Here is a 27,685-nt window from a genome sequence, read left to right on the forward strand (position 1 = left end):
TGTCTGAATGAAAAATCAGATAAGGAGAATCACAGTGTAAGGCAGACAATTCCGAGACTCTTCGAGCCGAGGAAATAGCCATCAAAAATAGAACTTTCCAAGATAAAAGTTTAATATCAACGGAATGAAGGGGTTCAAACGGAACTCCTTGAAGAACTTTAAGAACCAAGTTTAAGCTCCACGGAGGAGCAACAGTTTTAAACACAGGCTTAATCCTAGCTAACACTTGACAAAAAGCCTGGATGTCTGGAACTTCTGCCAGACGCTTATGCAAAAGAATAGACAAAGCAAAAATCTGTCCCTTTAAAGAACTAGCTGATAAGCCTTTTTCCAAACCCTCTTGGAGAAAAGACAATATCCTTGGAATCCTAACTCTTGGATTCGCACCAATACAGGTATTTACGCCATATCTTATGGTAGATTTTTCTGGTAACAGGCTTTCGTGCCTGTATCAAAGTATCAATAACTGACTCGGAGAAACCACGCTTTGATAGGATCAAGCGTTCAATCTCCACGCAGTCAGTCTCAGAGAAATTAGATTTGGATGATTGAAAGGACCTTGTATTAGAAGGTCTTTCCTCAAAGGTAGAGTCCATGGAGGACAAGACGACATGACCACTAGGTCTGAATACCAGGTCCTGCGTGGCCACGCAGGCGCTATCAGGATCACCGATGCTCTCTCCTGTTTGATCTTGGCAATCAGTCGAGGGAGCAGAGGAAACGGTGGAAACACATAAGCCATGCTGAAGAACCAAGGAGCTGCTAGAGCATCTATCAGCTTCGCTCCCGGGTCCCTGGACCTGGAACCGTAAAGAGGAAGTTTGGCATTCTGGCGAGACGCCATGAGATCCAGATCTGGTTTGCCCCAACGATGGACCAATTGAGCAAATACCTCCGGATGGAGTTCCCACTCCCCCGGATGAAAAGTCTGACGACTTAGAAAGTCCGCCTCCCAGTTCTCCACTCCTGGGATGTGGATCGCTGACAAGTGGCAAGAGTGAGACTCTGCCCAGTGAATTATCTTTGAGACTTCCAACATCGCTAGGGAACTCTTGGTTCCCCCTTGATGGTTGATATAAGCCACAGTCGTGATGTTGTCCGACTGAAATCTGATGAACCTCAGTGTTGCTAGCTGAGGCCAAGCTAGAAGAGCATTGAATATTGCCCTTAGCTCCAGAATATTTATTGGGAGGAGTTTCTCCTCCTGAGTCCAGGATCCCTGAGCCTTCAGGGAATTCCAGACTGCGCCCCAGCCTAGGAGGCTTGCATCTGTTGTTACAATCGTCCAATCTGGCCTGCGAAAGGTCATGCCCCTGGACAGATGGACCCGAGATAACCACCAGAGAAGAGAATCTCTGGTCTCTTGATCCAGATTTAGTAGAGGGGACAAATCTGAGTAATCCCCATTCCACTGACTTAGCATGCATAATTGCAGCGGTCTGAGATGCAGGCGCGCAAATGGCACTATGTCCATTGCCGCTACCATTAAGCCGATAACTTCCATGCACTGAGCCACTGACGGGCGTGGAATGGAATGAAGGACTCGGCAAGCATTTAAGAGTTTTGATAACCTGGCCTCCGTCAGGAAAATTTTCATTTTTACAGAATCTATCAGAGTCCCTAGGAAGGAGACTCTTGTGAGAGGTGATAGAGAACTCTATTCCACGTTCACCTTCCACCCATGCGATCTTAGAAATGCCAGAACTATCTCTGTATGAGACTTGGCAATTTGCAAGCTTGTCGCCTGTATCAGGATGTCGTCTAGATACGGAGCCACCACTATGCCTCGCGGTCTTAGAACCGCCAGAAGAGAGCCCAGCACCTTTGTAAAGATTCTCGGGGCCGTAGCCAAACCGAAGGGAAGAGCTACAAACTGGTAATGCCTGTCTAGGAAGGCAAATCTTAGGAACCGATGATGATCTTTGTGAATCGGTATGTGAAGGTAGGCATCCTTTAAATCCACCGTGGTCATGTACTGACCCTCTTGGATCATGGGTAGGATAGTCCGAATAGTTTCCATTTTGAATGATGGAACTCTTAGGAATTTGTTTAAAATCTTTAGGTCCAAAATTGGCCTGAAGGTACCCTCTTTCTTGGGAACCACGAACAGATTTGAATAAAATCCCTGTCCTTGTTCCGTTCACGGAACTGGGTGGATCACTTCCATTACTAGGAGTTCTTGTACGCAACATAGGAATGCCTCTTTCTTTATTTGGTTTTCTGATAACCTTGAAAGATGAAATCTCCCTAGAGGAGGAGAAGCCTTGAAGTCCAGAAGATATCCCTGAGATATGATCTCCAACGCCCAGGGATCCTGGACATCTCTTGCCCACGCTTGGGCGAAGAGAGAAAATCTGCCCCCCACTAGATTCGTTTGCGGATAGGGGGCCATCCCGTCATGCTGTCTTAGGGGCAGCAGCAGGTTTTCTGGCCTGCTTGCCCTTGTTCCAGGACTGGTTAGTTCTCCAGGCCTGTCTGTAACGAGCAACGGTTCCTTCCTGTTTTGGGGCGGAGGAAGTTGACGTTGCTCCTGCCTTGAAGTTTCGAAAGGCACGGAAATTGGCCTTTGATTTGGCCTTATCCTGAGGAAGGGTATGACCCTTACCTCCCGTAATGTCAGCGATAATTTCTTTCAAGCCGGGCCCGAATAAGGTTTGCCCCTTGAAAGGAATATTAAGTAATTTAGATTTAGAAGTCACATCAGCTGACCAGGATTTAAGCCATAACGCTCTGCGTGCTTGAATGGCAAAAACGGAATTCTTAGCCGTTAGTTTAGTTAGATGTACAATGGCATCAGAAACAAATGCATTAGCTAGCTTAAGTGCTTTAAGCTTGTCCATAATTTCATCCAATGGAGCTGAGTGAATGGCCTCTTCTAGAGAGTCAAACCAAAATGCTGCAGCAGCAGTGACAGGTGCAATGCATGCAAGGGGCTGTAAGATAAAACCTTGTTGAACAAACATTTTCTTAAGGTAACCTTCCTATTTTTTATCCATTGGATCTGAAAAAGCACAACTATCCTCCACCGGGATAGTAGTACGCTTGGCTAAAGTAGAAACTGCTCCCTCCACCTTAGGGACCGTCTGCCATAAGTCCCGTGTAGTGGCGTCTATTGGAAACATTTTTCTAAATATAGGAGGTGGGGAAAAGGGCACACCAGGTCTATCCCACTCCTTGCTAATAATTTCTGTAAGCCTTTTAGGTATAGGAAAAACGTCGGTACACACCGGTACTGCATAGTATCTATCCAGCCTACATAATTTCTCTGGAATCGCAACTGTGTTACAGTCATTCAGAGCCGCTAAAACCTCCCCTAGCAATACACGGAGGTTCTCAAGCTTAAATTTAAAATTAGAAATCTCTGAATCCGGTTTCCCTGGATCAGATCCGTCACCTACAGAATGAAGCTCTCCGTCCTCATGTTCTGCAAACTGTGACGCAGTATCGGACATGGCTCTTGTAGTACCAGCGCGCTCTATTCTTACCCCAGAGCAATCGCGTTTGCCTCTTAATTCTGGCAATTTAGATAATACTTCTGTCAGGGTATTATTCATAATATTAGCCATGTCCTGTAAGGTGATTTGTATGGCCGTCCCTGATGCACTTGGCGCCACAATATCACGCGCCTCCTGAGCGGGAGGCGAAGATACTGACACATGAGGAGAGTTAGTCGGCATAACTTCCCCCTCGTTGTCTGGTGATAATTCCTTTATAGATAAAGACTGACCTTTATTATTTAAAGTGAAATCAATACATTTAGTACACATGTTTCTGTGGGGCTCCACAGTGGCCTTTAAACATAGTGAACAAACAGATTCATCTGTGTCAGACATGTTTAAACAGACTAGCAATAAGATTAGCAGACTTGGAAAACACGGTAAATAATTTTTCAAGTAATAAAGAAAAACGCTACTGTGCCTTTAAGAAGCACAGAAAACTGTCACAGTTGAAATAACAATGAACCAAATCAGTTATAGCAAACAAATTTTCACAGTAAATGTATTAAGTTAGTAGAGCATTGCACCCACTTGCAAATGGATGATTAACCCCTTAAAACCCAAACGGTTTTTATAAGCCAAAAAAAAAACGTTTATTAATACAGTCAAAAAACCACTGTCACAGGTCTGCTGTGACTGATTACCTCCCTCAAAATGACTTATGAAGTCCCTTAAGCTGTCTGGAGACGACCCGGGTCAAGCAGAAGGAAGCAGGAAGACAGAGCCTGAATTTTTTACTGCGTCAAAGAGCGCTAAAATAGGCCCCTCCTGCTCAATATTACAATATTGGGAGTGTCAGTTAACTGTTTCTATGCAGAAATATTGTCAGCCATGTGGAAAAATGTTATGCCCCAACAAGTTTTATCACCAATGTACCTCTCAAAACGAATAAACATGCCAGTAAAATCGTTTTAAACATCCCTTTTTTAATGAGCTTGTATCTCTATTGATAAGCCTGATACCAGTCTTCCTACTGCATTTAAGGCTTATAACATCACTTCAGTATTAATAGCATTTTCTCAGTCAAATTCCATTCCTTAGAAAATTACTTTACTGTATATATTTAAATCAGCCTGTTAACAGTCACTCTCACTGTATTAAAGGCTTTTACTTACATTACATCGGTATCAGCAGTATTTTCTTAGTCAATTCCATTCCATAGAAAAATAATTTACTGCACATACCTTGTTTGCAGGGTTCCCCGCACGCCATTCCCTTCTGAAAGTTACCTCACTCCTCAGAATATGCGAGAACAGCCAGTGGATCTTAGTTACTGCCGCTAAGATCATAGAAAACGCAGGCAGATTCTTCTTCCAAATACTGCCTGAGAATAAACAACACATTCCGGTGTCATTTTAAAATAACAAACTTTTGATTGAAGTATAAAAACACCACAGAACCTCTCACAACGTCCTATCTTTTCAGTTGCAAGAGAATGACTGAATATGACATGTGAGGGGAGGAGCTATGTAGCAGCTCTGATTGGGTGATCCTCTTACAATTTCCTGTTGGGGAGAGAATATATTCCATAAGTAATGGATGACCCGTGGACTGAACACACTTAACAAGAGAAATTGTGCGCTTTTTTATTTCTTAAAGGCGCAGTACACGTTTTTCTAAAAACTGTTTAATTCAATAAATAAAGTGTTTAACGACTACTGTGGTTATTAATAGTCTGTTCAACATGTCTGACATTGAGGAAACTCATTGCTCTATGTGTTTGGAAGCCATTGTGGAACCCCCTCTTACATTGTGTACCTCTTGTACTGAAAGGGCCTTACATTGTTTAAAGCATATTTTAGGTGAAGAAAGTGTGCCTAAGGATGATTCTCAGTCTGAAGAGAATCAGGATATGCCATCCAATTCTCCCCAAGTGTCACAATTTTTAACTCCAACACAAGCGATACCAAGTACCTCTAGTGCATCTAATTCTTTTACTCTGCAGGAGATGGCTACAGTTATGTCAACTACCCTTACAGAGGTATTATCTAAATTACCAGTGTTGCAGGGTAAACGCAGTAGGTCAGGTATTAATGTGAATACTGAATCCTCTGATGCTTTATTAGCTATTTCCGATGTACCCTTACAGTGCTCTGAGTTGGGGGTCAGGGAATTGCTGTATGAGGGAGAACTTTCAGATTCAGGAAATGTGTTATCTCAGACAGATTCGGATATGATGTCCTTTAAATTTAAGCTTGAACACCTCCGCATGTTACTTCAGGAGGTTTTAGCGACTCTGGATGATTGTGATACTATTGTGATACCACCAGAGAAATTGTGTAAGATGAACAAATATCTAGAGGTGCCTACTTACACTGATGTTTTTCCAGTTCCTAAAAGAATTTCGTAAATCGTAAAGAAGGAATGGGATAGACCAGGTATACCGTTCTCTACCCCTCCTAATATTAAGAAAATGTTTCCCATATCAGACACCATTCGGGATGCTTGGCAAATGGTCCCTAAGGTGGAGGGAGCTATTTCTACCCTGGCTAAGCGCACAACTATACCTATTGAGGAAGTTGTGCTTTCAAAGACCCTATGGATAAAAAGTTGGAGGGTCTTCTAAAGAAATTATTTATTAATCAGGGTTTTCTTTTACAACCTACGGCTTGCATGTTCCACTTACTACTGCAGCAGCTTTTTGGTTTGAGGCTCTGAAGGTTGAGACTCCATTAGATGACATTTTGGATAGAATTAAGGCTTTCAAGCTAGCTAATTCTTTTATTACTGATGCTGCTTTTCAAATTGCTAAACTAGCGGCGAAAAATGCAGGATTTGCCATTTTAGCGCGTAGGGCATTATGGCTCAAATCTTGGTCTGCTGATGTGTCATCAAAATCTAAGCTTTTAGCTATTCCTTTTAAAGGTAAGACCCTATTCGGGCCTGAATTGAAGGAAATAATTTCTGACATTACTGGAAGTAAAGGCCATGCCCTACCTCAGGATAAGTCTGTTAAGGTGAGGGGTAAACAAAATAATTTTCATTATTTTCAAAACTTTAAAGGAGGACCCTCTGCTTCCTCTTCCTCCACAAAGCAGGAAGGGAACTTTGCTCCATCCAAGTCAGTCTGGAGACCCAACCAGGCTTGGAATAAAGGTAAACAATCCAAGAAGCCCACTGCTGCTACAAAGACAGCATGAAGGGGCAGCCCCCGATCCGGGACCGGCCCTAGTAGGGGGCAGACTTTCTTTCTTTGCCCAGGCTTGGGCAAGAGACGTTCAGGACCCTTGGGCACTGGAAATCGTGACCCACGGGTATCAACTGGAATTCAAGGATTTTCTCCCAAGAGGGAGATTTCATCTTTCACGATTATCTGTAGACCAGATAAAAAGAGTGGCATTCTTACGCTGTGTAAAAGACCTCTCTACCATGGGAGTAATTTGTCCCATTCCAAAACTGGAACAGGGGTAGGGGTTTTACTCAAATCTTTTCGTAGTTCCCAAAAAAGAGGGAACTTTCAGACCCATTTTAGATCTCAAGTGTCTAAATAAGTTTCTCAGAGTTCCATCATTCAAGATGGAGACTATACAAACAATCTTACCAATGATTCAGGAGGGTCAATTTATGACCGTGGACTTCAAGGATGCATACCTTCATATCCCTATTCACAAGGATCATCATCAGTTCCTAAGGTTTGCCTTCCTGGACAAACATTATCAGTTTGTGGCTCTTCCCTTCAGGTTGGCCACAGCATCCAGAATCTTCACAAAGGTTCTAGGGGCTCTTCTAGCGGTTCTCAGACCGCGGGGCATAGCAGTGGCGCCTTATCTGGACGATATTCTGATTCAGGTGTCAACTTATCATTTGACAAAATCTCACACGGACATAGTATTGTCTTTCCTGAGAATTCACGGTTGGAAGGTGAACATAGAAAAGAGTTCACTAGTTCCACGGACAAGGGTTCCCTTCTTGGGGACTCTGATAGACTCAGTAGACATGAACATATTTCTAACAGAGGTCAGAAAAACAAAGATTCTAAATACTTGCCGAGCACTTCAGTCCATTCCTCGGCCATCAGTGGCTCAGTGTATGGAGGTCATTGGATTAATGGTAATTCAATGGACATCATTCCGTTTGCCCGCTTTCATCTAAGACCACTGCAGCTGTGCATGCTCGGACAGTGGAATGGGGACTATGCAAGTTTATCTCCTCAGATAAATCTGGATCAAGAGACCAGAGACTCTCTTCTTTGGTGGTTGTCGCTGGATCATCTGTCCCAGGGGACTTGTTTCCGCAGACCCTCATGGGTGATAGTGACAACGGATGCCAGCCTACTGGGCTGGGGTGCAGTCTGGAATTCCCTGAAGGCTCAGTGTGTTTAGACTCAGGTGGAGTCTCTACTTCCAATCAATATTCTGGAACTGAGAGCAATATTCAATGCGCTTCAGGCGTGGCCTCAGTTGGCTTCGGCCAAATTCATCAGATTCCAGTTGGACAACAGCACGACTGTGGCATATATCAATCATCAGGGGGAACAAGGAGTTCCCTAGCGATGATAGAAGTATCCAAGATAATCCGATGGGCAGAGGCCCACTCTTATTATCTGTCTGCAATTTACATCCCAGGAGTAGAAAACTGGGAAGTGGATTTTCTAAGTTGTCAGAATTTTCATCCAGGGAAGTGGGAACTCCATCCGGAGGTGTTTGCCTCATTGATTCGCCAATGGGGCAGACCGGAACTGGATCTGATGGCATCTCATCAGAATGCCAAGCTTCCACATTACGGATCCAGGTCAATGGATCCCCAGACCGAACTGATAGATGCCTTGGCAGTGCCTTGGTCGTTCAGCCTAGCTTATGTGTTTTCACCATTTCCTCTCCTTCCACGCGTGATTGCTCGAATCAGACAGGAGAGAGCTTCAGTAATTCTGATAGCACCTGCATGGCCACGCAGGACTTGGTATGCGGATCTAGTGGACATGTCCTCTCTGCCACCGTGGAAACTTCCTTTGAGACAGGACCTTCTCATTCAAGGTCCTTTCCAACATCCAAATCTAAATTCTCTGCAGCTGACTGCTTGGAGATTGAACGCTTGATTCTATCTAAGCGAGGATTCTCTGATTCGGTCATCAATACTTTGATACAGGCTCGAAAGCCTGTCACTAGAAAAATCTATCATAAGATATGGCGTAAATATCTTTATTGGTGTGAATCCAAGGATTACTCATGGAGTAAAGTTAGGATTCCTAGGATTCTGTCTTTTCTCCAAGAAGGATTGGAGAAAGCGTTATCAGCAAGTTCCTTAAAGGGACAAATTTCTGCTTTGTCAATTTTGCTTAACAAACGTTTGGCAGATGTGCCAGATGTTCAGTCTTTTTGTCAGGCTCTATATAGAATTAAGCCTGTATTTAGACCAATTACTCCTCCCTGGAGTTTGAATTTAGTTCTTCGAGTTCTTCAAGGGGTTCCATTTGAACCCATGCATTCCATAGGTATTAAATTGATATCTTGGAAAGTTCTGTTTTTAGTTGCTATTTCTTCTGCTCGAAGAGTTTCTGAGCATTCAGCGTTACAGTGTGATTCGCCTAATCTTATCTTTCATTCTGATAAGGTGGTTTTACGTACTAAACCTGGATTTCTTCCTAAGGTTGTTTCAAATAAGAATATTAATCAGGAAATTGTTGTTCCTTCCTTGTGTCCTAATCCTTCTTCTAAGAAGGAGCGTCTGTTACATAACCTGGACGTTGTCCGTGCCTTGAAGTTTTACTTACAGGCGACTAAGGATTTCCGTCAATCATCTTCATTATTCATTGTTTATTCTGGAAAGTGTAGGGGTCAGAAAGCTATGGCTAACTCTCTTTCTTTTTGGCTGAGGAGTATCATCCACCTGGCATATGAGACTGCTGGACAGCAGCCTCCTGAAAGAATTACAGCTTATTCTACTAGGTTTGTGGCTTCCACATGGGCCTTTAAAAACGATGCTTCTGTTGAACAGATTTGTAAGGCTGCGACTTGGTCGTCCCTTCATACTTTTTCCAAATTTTACAAATATGATACTTTTGCTTCTTCGGAGGCTGTTTTTGGGAGAAAAGTTCTTCAAGCAGTGGGGCCTTCTGTTTAGGTCTCTGTCTTGTCCCTCCCGTTTCATCCGTGTCCTGTAGCTTTGGTATTGTATCCCACAAGTAAGGATGAAATCCGTGGACTCGTTGTATCTTGTAGAAGAAAAGGAAATTTATGCTTACCTGATAAATTGATTTCTTCTACGATACGACAAGTCCATGGCCCTCCCTGTCATTTTAAGACAGACTATATTTTTTATTTAACAACTTCAGTCACCTCTGCACCTTTTAGCTTTTCCTTTCTCTTCCTAAAACCTTTGGTTGAATGACTGGGGGTGGAGGGGAAGGGAGGAGCTATATATACAGGTCTGCTGTGGTGCTCTTTGCCACTTCCTGTTAGCAGGAGGATAATATCCCACAAGTAAGGATGAAATCCGTGGACTCATTGTATCGTAGAAGAAATCAATTTATCAGGTAAGCATAAATTTCCCTTTTCTTCCTAATGGGAAAGAGCCACATTCATTACTTTTGGGAAAATAAGAACCTGGCCACCAGGAGGAGGCAAAGACAGCCCAGCCAAAGGCTTAAATACTCCTCCCACTTCCCTCATCCCCCAGTCATTCTTTGGTACAAGCAATATACAGAGGTGCTAGATGGAATAAACACAATATTGGAAAAAACACAATATTCTGTAATGGATGAACTAAGAACTGATACTCTCCTTTAGATCAGACTGCAGCCTTCTTGCAGTCTCTCCTTTGTGACTGTATATAGATAGGTAGTGGTGATAGATGGCGCAGGTCTATTAGGTGACTTTCTCTGGTAAACGAAGAGAAAAATGCTTGAGGAGTATATTAAAGCCAATTAATATGGATGCAGTATACTCACTACATAAGACATATCTGTTCAGCTTGAGTAGGGTGTAACATCAGATGACAAGAGTCCACAGGATCCCAGTATTAAATGCCCAGGGTATCCAAATATAGGACTATAAATGAATGGAAACCCAAATGACAAAGATATCCAATGTATAATGAATAAAATGTAGTAACTTACTCCATATATAAGAAGATTCCGGCCCGGCACAGCAAAGAAAGATCTTGACAGTCTTTCAAATAAGATAAAAAATGTTTTATTTGCTCAACGTGTTTCAATGTATTATACGTCTTTATCAAGAGCATGAATTAAAACAAGTGATAAAAATAAGTAAAACAGGTAAGTAAAAACAAATGCTGAGTATGTCTGCTGTGACTGAAGAGCCGGTTTATATACAGAATGAGCAAACGTTCCAATTTCCTGTTTGACACAGGAAATTGGACTCACAAAGTTTATAATCCTATAAATATGCATCAATATCAAACTATTACTATGGTGAAATACAATTACAATTGATATAATGTTGCTAAATGACCATAAAATCGATTTAAATAAATTTGGAGATTCAAAAGTATAGCTTGGCATTGATACGTTTTTTAGCCAATCAAAACGCTAACTCGATATATTAGCCAATGAGTAAATGTTGTTAAAAAAGTCCTCAAACGAGTATTCCGTTAAGTATCAGTTCCTTTTCAGGTCCGATCCTTGGTCATGTGTTGTGATAGTCCAATGGGAGAGGAGCTGTAGTTTAAAAGTCTATGATGAAATATTTGAAGGAGGTGGCAATCCGGAATGTGTCCGTGTTCATTGTGCTACGTAGTAGTAAAGGGAGTGTCCTAGATGACATCAATATGTGTAGCTTAACCAATTGAACAAGAGGAAGGATTCTACAATGAAAGCAATGAAAAAGTGAACAGCAACTGTTCTTTGAACTGCTTTTATGCGATCGCAACATAATGTATTCATGTCAAAATATACAATAAACATACATATTTACTTCGATTCATTCCTATTCAACCATGTATATTCGCAATATCAGAAAACCTCTGTGTAAGAAAATGTATATTAACCATTTATATAGTACATATAATATATGACATCCGCATGTGTAGCTTAACCAATTGAACAAGAGGAAGGATTCTACAATGAAAGCAAAGAAAAAGTGACCAGCAACTGTTCTTTGAACTGCTTTTATGTGATCGCAACATAATGCATTTATGTCAAAATATACAGTAAACATACATATTTAGTTTGATTCATTGCTATTCAATGCAGTATCAGAAAACCTCTATGTTAGAAAATATATATTAACCATTTATAGTACCCCTCATCAAAACCTAATATGTTCTTTATTTTACACTTTTTACTTGCATGTCCCATACAATACACTGATCAGGAAGGCATAATTCCGCTATTTTCCATGTCATAAATTTATGATGTTAAAGGGACCGTATGGTCTGAATGGTGCTTAAAGGGACAGTATATACATTCTAAATTATGTAGAAAAGCTAATCTGAGCTTGTGTTAATTGATTTGCAATCATCTATATCCTATTGTAAATCTGTTATTCATTATTAAAGGGACAGTTTATGCATTGTGAATGGTTAATCATGCAGAGATTATTCTTTAGAATCATCGCAATAAAAATATATAATTAATATTAACAAAAAACAATTTCCAAATTGTAAATAGTATGTCATTATGATAATTTAAAGAAAAAAATAAAAGAAACAATTGGATTGTGTTCCCACTTTTTGTCCTCTCTTTACCCCTTTTCCTTTACTTAACTTAGTAATTGGGAATAGCACCGAGGTTTTACCTCTTTGACTTATTTTATATTACGCTGTGCCAATATTGTCTTTCTTTGCTTTGATCAAATTGGCGGGTAAACCACATTTCTATTATATTGAGCACGTGTTTTTTGAGTGTTACAGATTAAGGTATATATATTATAAACTGCTTATAATCATTAATCACTATGGCAACCTTTGATCTAGGGGCTGAGATGTTGAAATGGTCTGAGGACATACAAAAGTTAACACTTGACTTGAAAAATAAGAATACTAAAGAATATGAAACTAATGTAGAATGGTTTAAATCTTTAAAGGAACTTAAAAAATTAAGGAAAAAACAGATCAAACGACAATGGAACATAGGCATGTTTAATTTCTACGTGGATAATAAAGTTATCCCTAGGGGTCTCCGCCTTAAAATGTTCCCCACATTCCAAGATCTTAAACCAGAGAGTAAACTACTATGGGAAGAGGCACTCACTGATTGCTCTTTGAAATTAATTGGTTATTTGGTGGACCACGAAAAAGACAAACTAAATGAAATTAATGTAAAAGTTAATGCAATCAGTGAGGAACTAAAACCACACGAAACACTAGAAGAGTTTCAAAAATCTTACACTAAAATAAAAGGGGAGGTGGAAAGGTTTGCGAAGTATATAGCTGACAAAAAAGAGAAAAAAATTGAGAGATGTCAGCGACTATACTCACAATAGGGTATATTTGTGGAACACCAACAAACAAGGAGGCAGTGACTCTGAAGTGTCAGATAGAGACACTGATGTTGATGTATCAGATGAGGAAGTAAGAACCAAACCTATACTCCGTAGGAGGATTAGTCCCCATAATGAAATTGAACCTGTCCCTTTAGACGAAGAACCCGCAGAGGCAAGGGTAAAAGGGCCAAGAACCAGAAAACAGGTACAATTCAACCCCAAACCAATGAACAAGAAAAACAAGGTGAACAAGTAGAGTTAAATGTAATTAATTTGAGTAATAGAGTGTTAACTGAAACACATATCTCAGTACTTAAACGTGGTTTGACATTTGTGCCCACACCCACACCGGATAAGTTTGATATCATTAAGGATGTCCATTTATTCACTAGAAAAGTGCTACTCAAGAAATTGTTTGCCAATAAATCCAGTAGTGAATCACTTAACAGAGAGGATATGTCCGCCTTAGAGGACTTATTAAGTCTTATGGGGGACTCAGATGAATATAATAGTGTGACCACTCAAACTAACACCAATTGGAGACATACACTAAAAACTAAATCGAGATTTGTACCACCTAGTAACATTTCACATAATACGGCCACCTTTCTCGACCTGGTTTGTAAGGATATTCTCAGTTTACCAACAAATCAAGAGTTAGAAATTAATAATCTTACAACTGAAGAAACCTCTGCTCTGAGAGAGCTTAACCAGTGGTCTGATATAGAGGTTAAATTAAGTGATAAAGGAGGTAATGTTGTCCTATGGCCGACCTCCATGTATTTGGAGGAGGCAAAACGACAACTAAGTAACATTAAAAACTATACAAATCTTTTTAGTAATCCAACTGAGTGTTTTTTGAATAAGTATAATAGACTAATATCGTCTGCACTATCCACAGGCACCATTGATAATGCTGAATTTAAGTTTCTGGAAGTTAAATCACCAAGGGTTGCTACAGTGGCATCCCTAGGGGGGGTGCGGACCGCACCGGGTGACACCATCAGAGGGGGTGACACCAGGTGTAATAACTGCAGGTTGCGCTGCTGCACCGCATAGCAAAGAGATTTTTTTATCGGCATTTGGCCCCTAATTGCAGTTGTGGCGGTTTGCAGTCTGCACTGTGTGATTGTGGGACAGAAGGAAGGGAGAGCACTCAGGAGTCCGGACAAACTGGGAAGTAGAAGTAAGCAGCATGTTCCCTTGTCTTTACTTCTCAGTGAATTCTGAGTGGCACTGCTGTTCCCTCCCTTCTCTCCCCCTTCTTCCTGTCCAAGTGTTGCTACCCTGTACCTATTGCCCAAGATCCATAAAAATTTGGCCTGTCCTCCGGGACGACCAATCATATCAGGCATAGGTTCCTTAACGGAGAAAGCCAGCAAATATATTGATGCCAGACTCAGGAATATAGTGGAGACACTACCTTCATATACTAGGGATACGATGCATGTGCTCAATAAAATTGTGAATATTCCAATAACATCAAACTCTATCCTTGTAACTTGTGATGTAGAGTCTCTCTACACCAGAGTAATGCAAGGAAGAAAAATGACAGGCACTGCAGTCCAGGTTAGTTTGCATATAAAAAGTCCTGTTTTTATTCAAAGATAAACATGGTAGATACCAATCCAAGAAATAGGAGACCAGGGTAAAGGTGACTCACAACAGGTAAGGGTGACACACAGGTAACTGTCTGACGCGTTTTGCGCCCCCTACAGGCGCTTACTAATAGACAAAATACAGGTAAGACTGAGATGCTATATATACACATTTGAACAATCAATTAAGAGTGGGAATTAACCCAATGTAGTCCAGTCTAAGATAGACATAGGCTGGAGCAGTGTATGTTAAAACTCTAGCAAGCAAAAACATATTTGTACAAACAGAAAGCAAAAATTTGAATAATGCAAACTAAGTATGTATATTTATATACTCTGATCTATAAATCTTATTGTTAACTTTTACAAAAATGCATTCTTAAGAGTATAGACAAAATCTAACTTCTGTATCAATAAGAAGGACAGGAAAACAATGAATTAAGGATAAAAAAGCATAATAGACCTAGGTATGTATTGTAGTGGGAATAGCCTGAAGGATGAATTTAGAAGAAATATATACATCCTTATATGTAAGAATACTAATAGTAAAAAAACATATATAAAAATAATTTACATAATCTAATTCCCAGCATTTACAATTGTATATACAGGCAATATATGCTTAATATCTTAGAAAATAATACAAAAAATAAGAATAAATACTGTAAGCAATGGAATGAAATAGACATTTACATTGGGGGCAAATAACTATCCATTATATTATGTGTCATTTATAAAATAGTCAATGTCACATTCTCTGTTAATTCCCATTGGGCTTCTAGTTTGGAGCTGCAAGATCCAATAGATCTCTTTTCTTTGTAGAATGGTGTACCTGTTACCACCTCTGGGCGGTACAAGAGCTATGTCAATAATACTGATAGATAAATTTGCTATATTTGTAAAATGTTCTCCGTTGAAATGATTTGCAACGGCAGATTCCTTGACATAGTTCTTGGTGTCCCTGAGGTGTTCACCAAACCTTCGTCTGACCTCTCTGGAGGTCTGACCAACATATTGGTGTTTACAAAGATTGCATGTTAAAAGGTACACAACAAAGGTTGTACCACAATTTGCATAAAAGTTAGTAGTATACCTTCTATGTGTATTGCTGCTTTCAAATTGGTTGCCCACTGTGACCGAAGAGCACATGCCACAGTTTCTACTGATACTGATCGGAACAGCCAATAGAATGCGAGCTCAATCTGATTGGCTGATTGGATCAGCCAATCGGATTGAACTTGATTCTGATTGGATGATTCCATCAGCCAATCAGAAAATTCCTACCTTAATTCCGATTGGCTGATAGAATCCTATCAGCCAATCGGAATTCGAGGGACGCCATCTTGGATGACGTCCCTTAAAGGAACAGTCATTCGTCGTTCAGTCGTCGGTCCGGATGGATGTTCCGCGCTGGAGGTCTTCAGGATCCTGCCGCTTCGCTCCGGATGGAAGACCATAGAAGATGCCGCCTGGATGATGACTTCAATCGGATGGAAGATCCTCTTCTGCCCCGCTTGGATGAAGACTTTGACCGGATCATGGACCTCTTCAGCCCCCCGCTTGGGCTTGGATCAGGACATCGGAGGAGCTCTTCAGGACGGATCGGTGAACCTGGATGGTGAAGACAAGGTAGGAAGATCTTCAGGGGCTTAGTGTTAGGTTTATTTAAGGGGGGTTTGTGTTAGATTAGGGGTATGTGGGTGGTGGGTTGTAATGTTGGGGGGGGGGTATTGTATTTATTCTTTTACAGGCAAAAGAGCTGAAATTCTTGGGGCATGCCCCGCAAAGGGCCCTGTTCAGGGCTGGTAAGGTAAAAGAGCTTGTAACTTTTTTAATTTAGAATAGGGTAGGGAATTTTTTATTTTGGGGGGCTTTGTTGTTTTATTAGGGGGCTTAGAGTAGGTGTAATTAGTTTAAAATTGTTGTAATATTTTTCTTATGTTTGTAAATATTTTTTTATTTTTTGTAACTTAGTTCTTTTTTATTTTTTGTACTTTAGCTAGTTTATTTAATTGTATTTATTTGTAGGAATTGTGTTTAATTAATTTATTGATAGTGTAGTGTTAGGTTAATTGTAGGTAATTGTAGGTAGTTTATTTAATTATTTTATTGATAGGGTAGTGTTAGGTTTAATTATATCTTAGGTTAGGATTTATTTTACAGGTAAATTTGTTATTATTTTAACTAGGTAACTATTAAATAGTTCTTAACTATTTAATAGCTATTGTACCTGGTTAAAATAATTACAAAGTTGCCTGTAAAATAAATATTAATCCGAAAATAGCTATAATATAATTATAATTTATATTGTAGCTATATTAGGGTTTATTTTACAGGTAAGTATTTAGCTTTAAATAGGAATCATTTATTTAATAAGAGTTAATTTATTTCGTTAGATGTAAATTATATTTAAGTTAGGGGGTGTTAGGGTTAGACTTAGCTTTAGTGGTTAATCAATTTATTAGAATAGCGGTGAGCTCCGGTCGTCAGATTAGGGGTTAATAATTGAAGTTAGGTGTCGGCGATGTTAGGGAGGGCAGATTAGGGGGTTAATACTATTTATTATAGGGTTAGTGAGGCGGGTTAGGGGTTAATAACTTTATTATAGTAGTGCTCAGGTCCGCTCGACAGATTAGGGGTTAATAAGTGTAGGCAGGTGTCGGCGACGTTGAGGGGGGCAGATTAGGGGTTAATAAATATAATATAGGGGTCGGCGGTGTTAGGGGCAGCAGATTAGGGGTACATAGGGATAACGTAGGTGGCGGCGCTTTGCGGTCGGAAGATTAGGGGTTAATTATTTTAAGTAGCTGGCGGCGACGTTGTGGGGGGCAGGTTGGGGGTTAATAAATGTAATACAGGGGTCGCCGGTGTTAGGGGCAGCAGATTAGGGGTACATAAGTATAACGTAGGTGGCGGTCGGCAGATTAGGGGTTAAAAATTTTAATCGAGTGGCGGCGATGTGGGGGGAGCTCGGTTTAGGGGTACATAGGTAGTTTATGGGTGTTAGTGTACTTTAGGGTACAGTAGTTAAGAGCTTTATAAACCGGCGTTAGCCAGAAAGCTCTTAACTCCTGCTATTTTCAGGCGGCTGGAGTTTTGTCGTTAGAGCTCTAACGCTCACTTCAGAAACGACTCTAAATACCGGCGTTAGAAAGATCCCATTGAAAAGATAGGATACGCAAATGGCGTAAGGGGATCTGCGGTATGGAAAAGTCGCGGCTGAAAAGTGAGCGTTAGACCCTTTAATCACTGACTCCAAATACCAGCGGGCGGCCAAAACCAGCGTTAGGAGCCTCTAACGCTGGTTTTGACGGCTACCGCCGAACTCCAAATCTAGGCCATAGGGTTTATTTTACAGGTAAGTATCTAGTTTTAAATAGGATTCATTTATTTAATGATAGTGTAGTGTTAGGTGTAATTGTAACTTAGGTTAGTTTTTATTTTACAGGTAAATTTCTCTTTATTTTAGCTAGGTAGCTATTAAATAGTTAATAACTATTTAATAGCTATTGTACCTAGTTAAAATAAATTGAAATTTGCCTGTAAAAACAGAATTTATGCTTACCTGATAAATTTCTTTCTCCCACGGTGTGTCCGGTCCACGGCTTCATCCTTACTTGTGGGAATATTCTCTTCCCCAACAGGAAATGGCAAAGAGAGCACAGCAAAATCTGCCCATATAGCTCCCCCTCTGGCTCCGCCCCCCAGTCATTCGACCGACGGTTAGGAGAAAAAGGAGAAACCATAGGGTGCCGTGGTGACTGTAGTGTATAGAAAGAAAAAATTTGAAAAAATTTGAAACCTGACTAAAAAGCCAGGGCGGGCCGTGGACCGGACACACCGTAGGAGAAAGAAATTTATCAGGTAAGCATAAATTCTGTTTTCTCCTACATTGGTGTGTCCGGTCCATGGCTTCATCCTTACTTGTGGGAACCAATACCAAAGCTTTAGGACACGGATGAAGGGAGGGAACAAGTCAGGTTACCTAAACGGAAGGCACCACAGCTTGCAAAACCTTTCTCCCAAAAATAGCCTCCGAAGAAGCATATGTATCAAATTTGTAAAATTTGGCAAAAGTGTGCAGAGAAGACCAAGTCGCTGCCTTACATATCTGATCAACAGAAGCCTCGTTCTTAAAGGCCCATGTGGAAGCCACAGCTCTAGTAGAGTGAGCTGTAATCCGTTCAGGAGGCTGCCGTCCGGCAGTCTCATAAGCCAATCGGATGATGCTTTTCAGCCAAAAAAAAAGAGAGGTAGCAGTAGCTTTCTGTCCTCTCCTCTTACCAGAATAAACGACAAACAAAGATGAAGTCTGTCTGAAATCCTTTGTTGCATCTTAATAGAATTTTAAAGCACAGACCACATCTAAATTGTGTAACAAACGTTCCTTCTTCGAAACTGGATTCGGACACAGAGAAGGAACAACTATTTCCTGGTTAAAATTCCTGTTGGAAACCACCTTTGGAAGAAAACCAGGTTTGGTACGCAAAACAACCTTATCTGCATGGAATACCAGATAGGGTGGATCACACTGCAAAACAGACAATTCAGAAACTCTTCTAGCACAAGAAATAGCAACCAAAAACAGAACTTTCCAAGATAGTAACTTAATATCTATGGAGTGCAAAGGTTCTATGGAATGCAAAGGTTCAAACGGAACCCCTTGAAGAACTGAAAGAACTAAATTTAGACTCCATGGAGGAGTCATGGGTCTGTAAACAGGCTTGATTCTGACTAAGGCCTGTACAAATGCTTGTACATCTGGCACTGCTGCCAGACGTTTGTGTAACAAAACAGACAGAGCAGATATCTGTCCTTTTAGAGAGCTCGCTGACAACCCTTTATCCAAACCCTCTTGGAGAAAGGAGAGAATCCTAGGAATTTTAATTTTACTCCAAGAGAATCCCTTGGATTCACACCAACAGATATATTTGTGCCATATTTTATGGTAAATTTTCCTAGTCAGAGGTTTTCTGGCTTGGACCAGAGTATCTATAACTGAATCTGAAAACCCACGCTTAGATAAAATCAAGCGTTCAATTTCCAAGCAGTCAGCTGCAGAGAGACTAGATTTGGATGTTCGAATGGACCTTGTACTAGAAGATCCTGTCTCAAAGGTAGCTTCCATGGTGGAGCCGATGACATATTCACCAGGTCTGCATACCAAGTCCTGCGTGGCCACGCAGGAGCTATCAGAATCACCAAGGCCTTCTCCTGTTTGATCCTGGCTACGAGCCTGGGAAGGAGAGGAAACGGTGGAAACACATAAGCTAGGTTGAACGACGAAGGTGCCACTAATGCATCCACCAGTGTCGCTTTGGGATCCCTGGATCTGGACCCGTAGCGACGAACCTTGAAGTTCTGACGAGACGCCATCAGATCCATGTCTGGAATGCCCCATAATTGAGTTAACTGGGCAAAGACCTCCGGGTGGAGTTCCCACTCTCCCGGATGGAAAGTCTGACGACTCAAATAATCTGCCTCCCAGTTTTCTACTCCTGGGATGTGAATTGCAGATAGATGGCAGGAGTGATCCTCCGCCCATTTGATGATCTTGGATACCTCTCTCATCGCCAAGGAACTCTTTGTTCCCCCCTGATGATTGATGTAGGCTACAGTCGTCATGTTGTCCGACTGAAATCTTATGAATCCGGCCTTTGCTAGTTGAGGCCAAGCCCGGAGCGCATTGAATATCGCTCTCAGTTCCAGAATGTTTATCGGGAGAAGAGACTCTTCCCGAGACCATAGACCCTGAGCTTTCAGGGAGTCCCAGACCGCGCCCCAGCCTAATAGACTGGCGTCGGTCGTGACAATGACCCACTCTGGTCTGCGGAAACTCATTCCCTGAGACAGGTGATCCTGAGTCAACCACCAACGGAGTGAGTCTCTGGTTAACTGGTCTACTTGAATCTGGGGAGACAAGTCTGCATAATCCCCATTCCACTGTTTGAGCATGCACAGTTGCAATGGTCTTAGATGAATTAGAGCAAAAGGAGCCACATCCATTGCTGCAACCATTAGACCTATTACTTCCATGCACTGAGCTATGGAAGGCTGGGGAATAGATTGAAGAACTTGACAAGCATTTAGAAGTTTTAATTTTCTGACCTCTGTCAGAAAAATCTTCATTTCTACAGAATCTATTATTGTTCCCAGAAAGGGAACCCTTGTAGACGGGGGACAGGGAACTCTTTTCCACGTTCACCTTCCACCCGTGAGACCTGAGAAAAGCTAATACAATTTCTGTATGAGCCCTTGATCTGGAAAGGGACGACGCCTGGATTAGGATGTAGTCTAGGTAAGGTGCCACTGCAATGCCCCTCGGTCTTAGAACTGCTAGAAGGGACCCTAGCACCTTTGTGAAAATTCTGGGAGCAGAAGAGCCACAAACTGGTAATGTTTGTCCAGAAAGGCAAACCTTAGGAACTGATGATGATCTTTGTGGATAGGAATATGTAGGTAAGCATCCTTTAAGTCCATGGTAGTCATGTATTGACCCTCCTGGATTGTTGGTAAAATCGCTCGAATGGTTTCCATTTTGAATGATGGAACTCTGAGGAATTTGTTTAGAATTTTTAAATCCAGAATTGGTCTGAAAGTTCCCTCTTTTTTGGGAACTACAAACAGGTTTGAGTAAAACCCCTGACCTTGTTCCACTGTTGGAACTGGGCGTATCACTCCCATCTTTAATAGATCTCCTACGCAATGTAAGAATGCCTGTCTCTTTATCTGGTTTGAAGATAAGCGAGACATGTGGAATCTTCCCCTTGGCGGGAGTTCCTTGAACTCTAGAAGATAACCCTGAGAGACTATTTCTAGTGCCCAGGGATCCTGAACATCTCTTGCCCAAGCCTGAGCAAAGAGAGAAAGTCTGCCCCCTACTAGATCCGGTCCCGGATCGGGGGCTACCCCTTTATTCTGTCTTGGTAGCAGCAGCAGGCTTCTTGGCCTGTTTACCCTTGTTCCAGCCTTGCATTGGTTTCCATGCTGGCTTAGCCTGGGAAGCGTTACCCTCTTGTCTAGAGGCTGCAGAGTTAGGGGACGGTCCGTTCCTGAAGTTGCGAAAGGAACGAAAATTAGATTTGTTCTTAGCCTTGAAAGGCCTATCCTGTGGGAGGGCATGGCCCTTTCCCCCAGTGATGTCTGAAATAATCTCCTTCAATTCTGGCCCAAAAAGGGTCTTACCTTTGAAAGGAATATTAAGCAATTTTGTCTTGGATGACACATCCGCCGACCAAGATTTTAGCCAAAGCGCTGTTCGCGCCACAATTGCAAAACCTGAATGTTTCGCCGCAAATTTCGCCAATTGCAAAGCGGCATCTAAAATAAAGGAATTAGCCAACTTTAGTGCGTGAATTCTGTCCATGACTTCCTCATATGGAGTCTCCTTATTGAGCGAATTTTCTAGTTCTTTGAACCAAAAAGACGCCGCCGTTGTGACAGGAATATGCACGAAATTGGTTGGAGAAGGAAACCTTGCTGAACAAATATCTTTTTAAGCAATCCTTCCAATTTTTTATCCATCGGATCTTTGAAAGCACAACTGTCCTCAATGGGAATAGTCGTGCGTTTGGCCAACGTAGAAACTGCCCCCTCAACCTTAGGAACTGTTTGCCATGCGTCCCTCCTGGGGTCGACAATGGGGAACATTTTCTTAAATATAGGAGGTGGGACAAAAGGTATACCTGGCTTCTCCCACTCCTTAGTCACTATGTCCGCCACCCTCTTGGGTATCGGAAAGGCATCAGCGTGCACAGGGACCTCAAGGAATTTGTCCATTTTGCACAATTTCTCTGGAATCACCAAAGAGTCACAATCGTCCAGAGTAGTTAGCACCTCCTTAAGCAGTACACGGAGATGTTCTAACTTAAATTTAAACGTCACAATATCAGGTTCTGCCTGTTGAGAAACTTTTCCTGAATCAGAAATTTCTCCCTCCGACAGACCCTCCCTCACTGCCAATTCTGACTGGTGTGAGGGTATAACAGATAAATTATCGTCAGCGCACACTTGCTCATCTTCTGTATTTAAAACTGAGCAATCACGCTTTCTTGGAAATGCTGGTAGTTTGGATAAAAAATTAGCTATAGAATTATCCATTACTGCCGTTAATTGCTGCATAGTAACAAGCATTGGAGCGCTAGATGTACTAGGTGTCGCCTGCGCGGTCATAACTGGTGTTGACACAGAAGGAGAGGATGATGAACTGTCCCCACTACCTTCACTTGAAGAATCATCTTGGGCAACCTTATTAAATGTGACAGTACTGTCCTTACTTTGTTTGGACGCCATGGCACAATTTTCACATACATTTAAAGGGGGAACCACCTTGGCCTCCATACATACAGAACATGTTCTATCTGAAGGTACAGACATGTTAGACAGACTTATACAGGCTATTAATGCAATAAAACCGTTTTTAAACAAAACCGTTACTGTCTCTTTAAATGTTAAACAGAGCACACTTTATTTCTGAATGTGTGAAAAACTATGAAGGAAATATCCGATCCTTACCAAATTTGCACCCTAGTGTCTTAATGCTTTGAAAGTATTGAGAAGAAAAGTAACTAGCGCCCAGGACTGATATCTGCTCACTATAAGGAAGACCCCCTAATAGGTCTAAAAACGGAACAATGAAACAGGATATATAGGAGCGCCAATGGCTTAGATATACCACAGGAATAGAAATAATCTCCAATTGTTTCTCTTAGAATTAAGTTTACTTATTCAAATGTCAAACGGATATATTTATTATATAACAACAATTTGATTCTGATCTCCAGAAATCATAAAAATGTAAATAAAAACAAAATTCTAAAGACTGAATACAAAAAACACATATACAAATACATATAATAAAATACAGCGGATAACAAGTTGTAATCGAATCCAGTTATTTTAACTGGGTGACAAATACCTAATAGTACAGAGTTTTAATTAGTGAGTCCTCCTAAAGACCCTCTAGTATATACACAGATGTGTAGTAAGAAACAGATTGGTACTTAATTGAATTTATCAAATAAGTGTACAAATCAACTTAACTCAAATAGTGTTATCAGTAAGTAATAAGACCAAATCTAATCAGTGATACAAGAGCCACATCATAGGTCAACAATTCATACAGGTGGTGCAAATGTGATGATTAAACGCTGTGACAAAAATAAAAATAAGATAAAAATATATTGGAATCCTTAAACAAACAGAAAAACTATATTGTGGATCATAATATGCAATACAACTCGGTGGTGATTGTGAGTTGGTGTAATCAAAAATCAAAAAATGAAAAAATGCAAAAAATACAAAAAATACAAAATTACACGTGTGGTCCTGCTAGTGGGCATCTAAACTAAACTGGTACCAGCCATTATCTCAATAAGCCTAAATTAAAATGTGCCTAAATTAAAATCTGGATGATGGACTCAGTGGTCCGATAATACGTCTAACTTTACTATCTTATAAACAATAAAACAATGAAACAAATAACACAAGCTATATAATCGATATGAACAACATAAAAGACAGAGAGTTTATGTCTAGTTTGGCCAAAACTAATCCACAACTCTTAGAGGTGTGTTTCCACAATTCTTAAAAAATAATAATGACAATGTCCTTAAAAAGTCAATTTGATAAAAGTGAATCCTTATAATGTCTGATGGAAAAAAGTCCTCAATGTGTGGTGGAGTCCAAAGTCCTACTCCTTTGTTATGACAGAAACCTGAAAAAGATGAAAAATGCGCACTAAACAAAAAAGCACTACAAAGGAATGGCCTATCGAAAATAGTCTTACCAATCAAATCCTGGTCCTGGATATAATGAGCCTCTCAAATTTTTGGTATAAAGTTGTCGTCTACGCGTTTCGGCCCTCGTAATGGGCCTTTTACAAGACATATAGAGGCTACATTAATACTGACCTTATATACTCTTCCATATGGGCGTTTGTATGTTAAAAATTGCGCCAAATTGGGCGGATGTTGTCAGATTATTCTCTGCCGAAAAACCGCACTTCAGATAGTGAACCGGAAGTTAATGCATGTAACGCTTCCGGTTTTGGTGCTTCCGGTTTCTCAGAGCCATTTTGGAAATGGGCAAGATTGGCAATGGGCATTAAACAGTCTAGTAGTACTGATTTCCTCTTTATTATGTTGGAAATCGGCCTAATCGGCAATTAGACAGCCTGCTGTAAAGACTAGGTGTTATATGTTTATTTAACATATTTCAATTGACATCCGTTATAATAACTAGATGTAATTTTTAAAATTTCGTTCATCTAGTTGAGGCTAATATATCCAGGACCTAACATTAGGATTGTTTATACAATTTTAACAACAGGAACCTTCTATTAATCAATACAGATCTATATCGATTTAAATATAAGAATAAGGTCTCTTGTTCACCAAATGAGTCCCTATTTGTATTTGTGGAGATTATCCAATATTCATGGTAATACATATCGTTCACCTTAAAGAATACTACTTTATGATATTTTATAATATTGATTTCCCAAGATACATGGTGGAAAATCAACTAATTTCCTTACATATACATAAAGCGATAATCTGAACTCATATTCTTATATACAATCTAATAAATCGAAAGCTAATGGAATTGAAAATATAAAAATATATAAAATATAAAAAAAATAGAAAATGTATTGAAGTGTCTTAAAAATTGTATTCCTCAGAGGACTTTAAAAACGAAAGAATGCTTCGGTCAACTCGACCAAGCCAGATGGTTAAAAAGTGGTTCTAAGAGATTATTTAAAATAACTTCAAAGTGAATAAGACTTGAATTAGATAGATGATCTTAAAGTAAATGTTTAGATATGTTATAACTTTAGGGATAAAAATCTAACAATTACTCTGAACTATTCAAAACAGATGGACAATCTCAAAATTTGCGTTGAGACCTTTTGGATAAATACAGTCTAAATTAAAAATCCATTTAGATTCTGTTTTTAGTAATTTCAATTCCATGTCTCCTCCTCTACAATCTTTGTTTATTTTGCATATACCCATATATTTGAAGCTTTTGTCGCTTCCACCATGTACTTCTTTGAAGTGTTTGTAGATCGGTAAATCAACCTTCTTCCATTTGATCTGTAACAGATGTTCTCGAATTCGGTCTTTTAGTTTCCTAGAGGTTTGGCCTACATACTGCAGGCCACACCCACACTCGACCAAATAGACTATGTTCTGATCTGTACATCTTATTGTTTGTTTGATGTGGAACACTTCATTGGAAACTTTGGACTTGATTATATTAGTTTTCTTTCCATGTTTGCATGCTTTACAGAAGTAACATGGGTAAAAACCATACAGTTTTTTACCCATGATGTCTGAAGAGTTATTTTCTTTCTTCTGTTTGGGTATACTTGGAGCCAGAATTGATTTTAAACTATTGGCCTTCCTATAGACGAAATTAGGTCGTTCTGTTAAATGTTCGCTTAGAATGTCGTCGTCTTTGAGTAAGTGCCAATGTCTCTTAACTATATCCTCGATTGTCTTTTTCCTTTCTCCATATTGGGTGATAAAAGGAATTTTGAGACCTTCAGATTTTCCTTTATCTGGTTTCATTTTGTATGTTAGGAGGGTGTCTCTTTTTGTATTATTTACTTCTGTGATAGTCTTGTCTATGAGGGATTCACTGTATCCTCTTTCCAGCAATCTGTTTTTCAGTATTCTCGATTGTTTAACCCACATTTCTTCACTTGAACAGTTCTTCCTAATCCTTAATAATTGCCCTTTCGGGATATTCGATATCCATTTTTTGTGGTGGCAGCTTGTATGGTGGACATAATTGTTGGAGTCCCCTTCCTTGAAGTGGGTGGATGTTTCAATCTTCCCATTGACGACTCTAATATCTAGATCTAAATAGACAATATGGTCTTTACTGATGGAGTTGGTAAATCTGAGATTGGACTGGTTCAAGTTCATTACGTCCAATGTGTGTATTAAATCTTCCTCACTTCCCTTCCAGATGATTAGAAGGTCATCTATATACCTTTTGTATAAGACCAGGTCCGCGCCCGCCGGGCATGATTCCCAGAAAATAGTTTCCCATCTGCCCATGTACAGATTGGCATAGCTGGGCGCGAACCTGGTCCCCATGGCCGTACCTCATACTTGACGATAAAACGTATTGTCACAGTGAAAATAATTTATGTTGGAGGATGTAGTCTATCCCATCCAGGATGAACCTCCTCTGTGGTTCTGGCATGTTGTCGTCTTTATTTAGGAAGTAGCTGATAATATCCAGTCCTCTCTAATGCGGAATCGAAGTGTATAATGATGTTACATCACTGGTGATCATAATGTAGCTGTCATCCCATTCTAGATCTCTTAGTAGATTTAGTACTTCGGTGGAGTCTCTCAAATATGATGGTAAAGTTCTGACATATGGTTGTAATTTCTTATCTATATATTCAGATAGATTACTCGACACCAATCCTATGCCCGAAATTATGGGCCTTCCCGGTGGGTTGACCAAACTTTTGTGGATTTTGGGCAGGTGGTAGATACACTGGGATCTTTGGATGCTTCACACTTAGATATCGATGTTCTTTATCATTGAGAATACCCAATCTATTGGCCTCAGTGAGTAGGTCATCAAGTGTTCTTTTTTAATCACTTGTAGGGTCAGCTTCCAGAGTTTCATAAGTGTCTTTGTCTCCTAATATTCTTCTAGATTCTTTCTGATAGTCCGTCCTGTTCATAATCACAATACCCCCGCCCTTGTCTGCTGATTTGATGACGATGTCATTGTTTTTTTCCAAATTTGATATGGTGTTGAGTTGCTTGGCACTAAGATTTCTATTATATGCTTTGTTGGATTTCAATTTCTTTATATCATTACACACCATTGTTTCGAATGTCTCAATAGCCGTTCCTTTACAATGGGTAGGATAAAAATGGGACTTTGGTTTGAGATCGGAGTGTTGGAATTGGTCTTCCATAGAGGAGCTGGCTGGAAGAGACACACTTCTCATCCACTGATGACTTTAGGAAGTATCTCTTCAATGTGAGTTTTCTTACAAACTCCTTTGTATTCAGATACATTTGGAACTTATCCAATCCTCTAGACGGTGCATAAGATAGACCTAATTTCAATATTTCCTTTTCCTCAGCTTCCAGGTTAATGTTACTTAAATTGAAAACTCCTTTGACCTCTTTTTGACTTATCCCTTCTTCTGTGACTTCTCGAATGGCTGTTT

The sequence above is a fragment of the Bombina bombina genome, chromosome 12, assembly GCF_027579735.1.
Source record: "Bombina bombina isolate aBomBom1 chromosome 12, aBomBom1.pri, whole genome shotgun sequence".
NCBI lineage: Eukaryota > Metazoa > Chordata > Amphibia > Anura > Bombinatoridae > Bombina > Bombina bombina.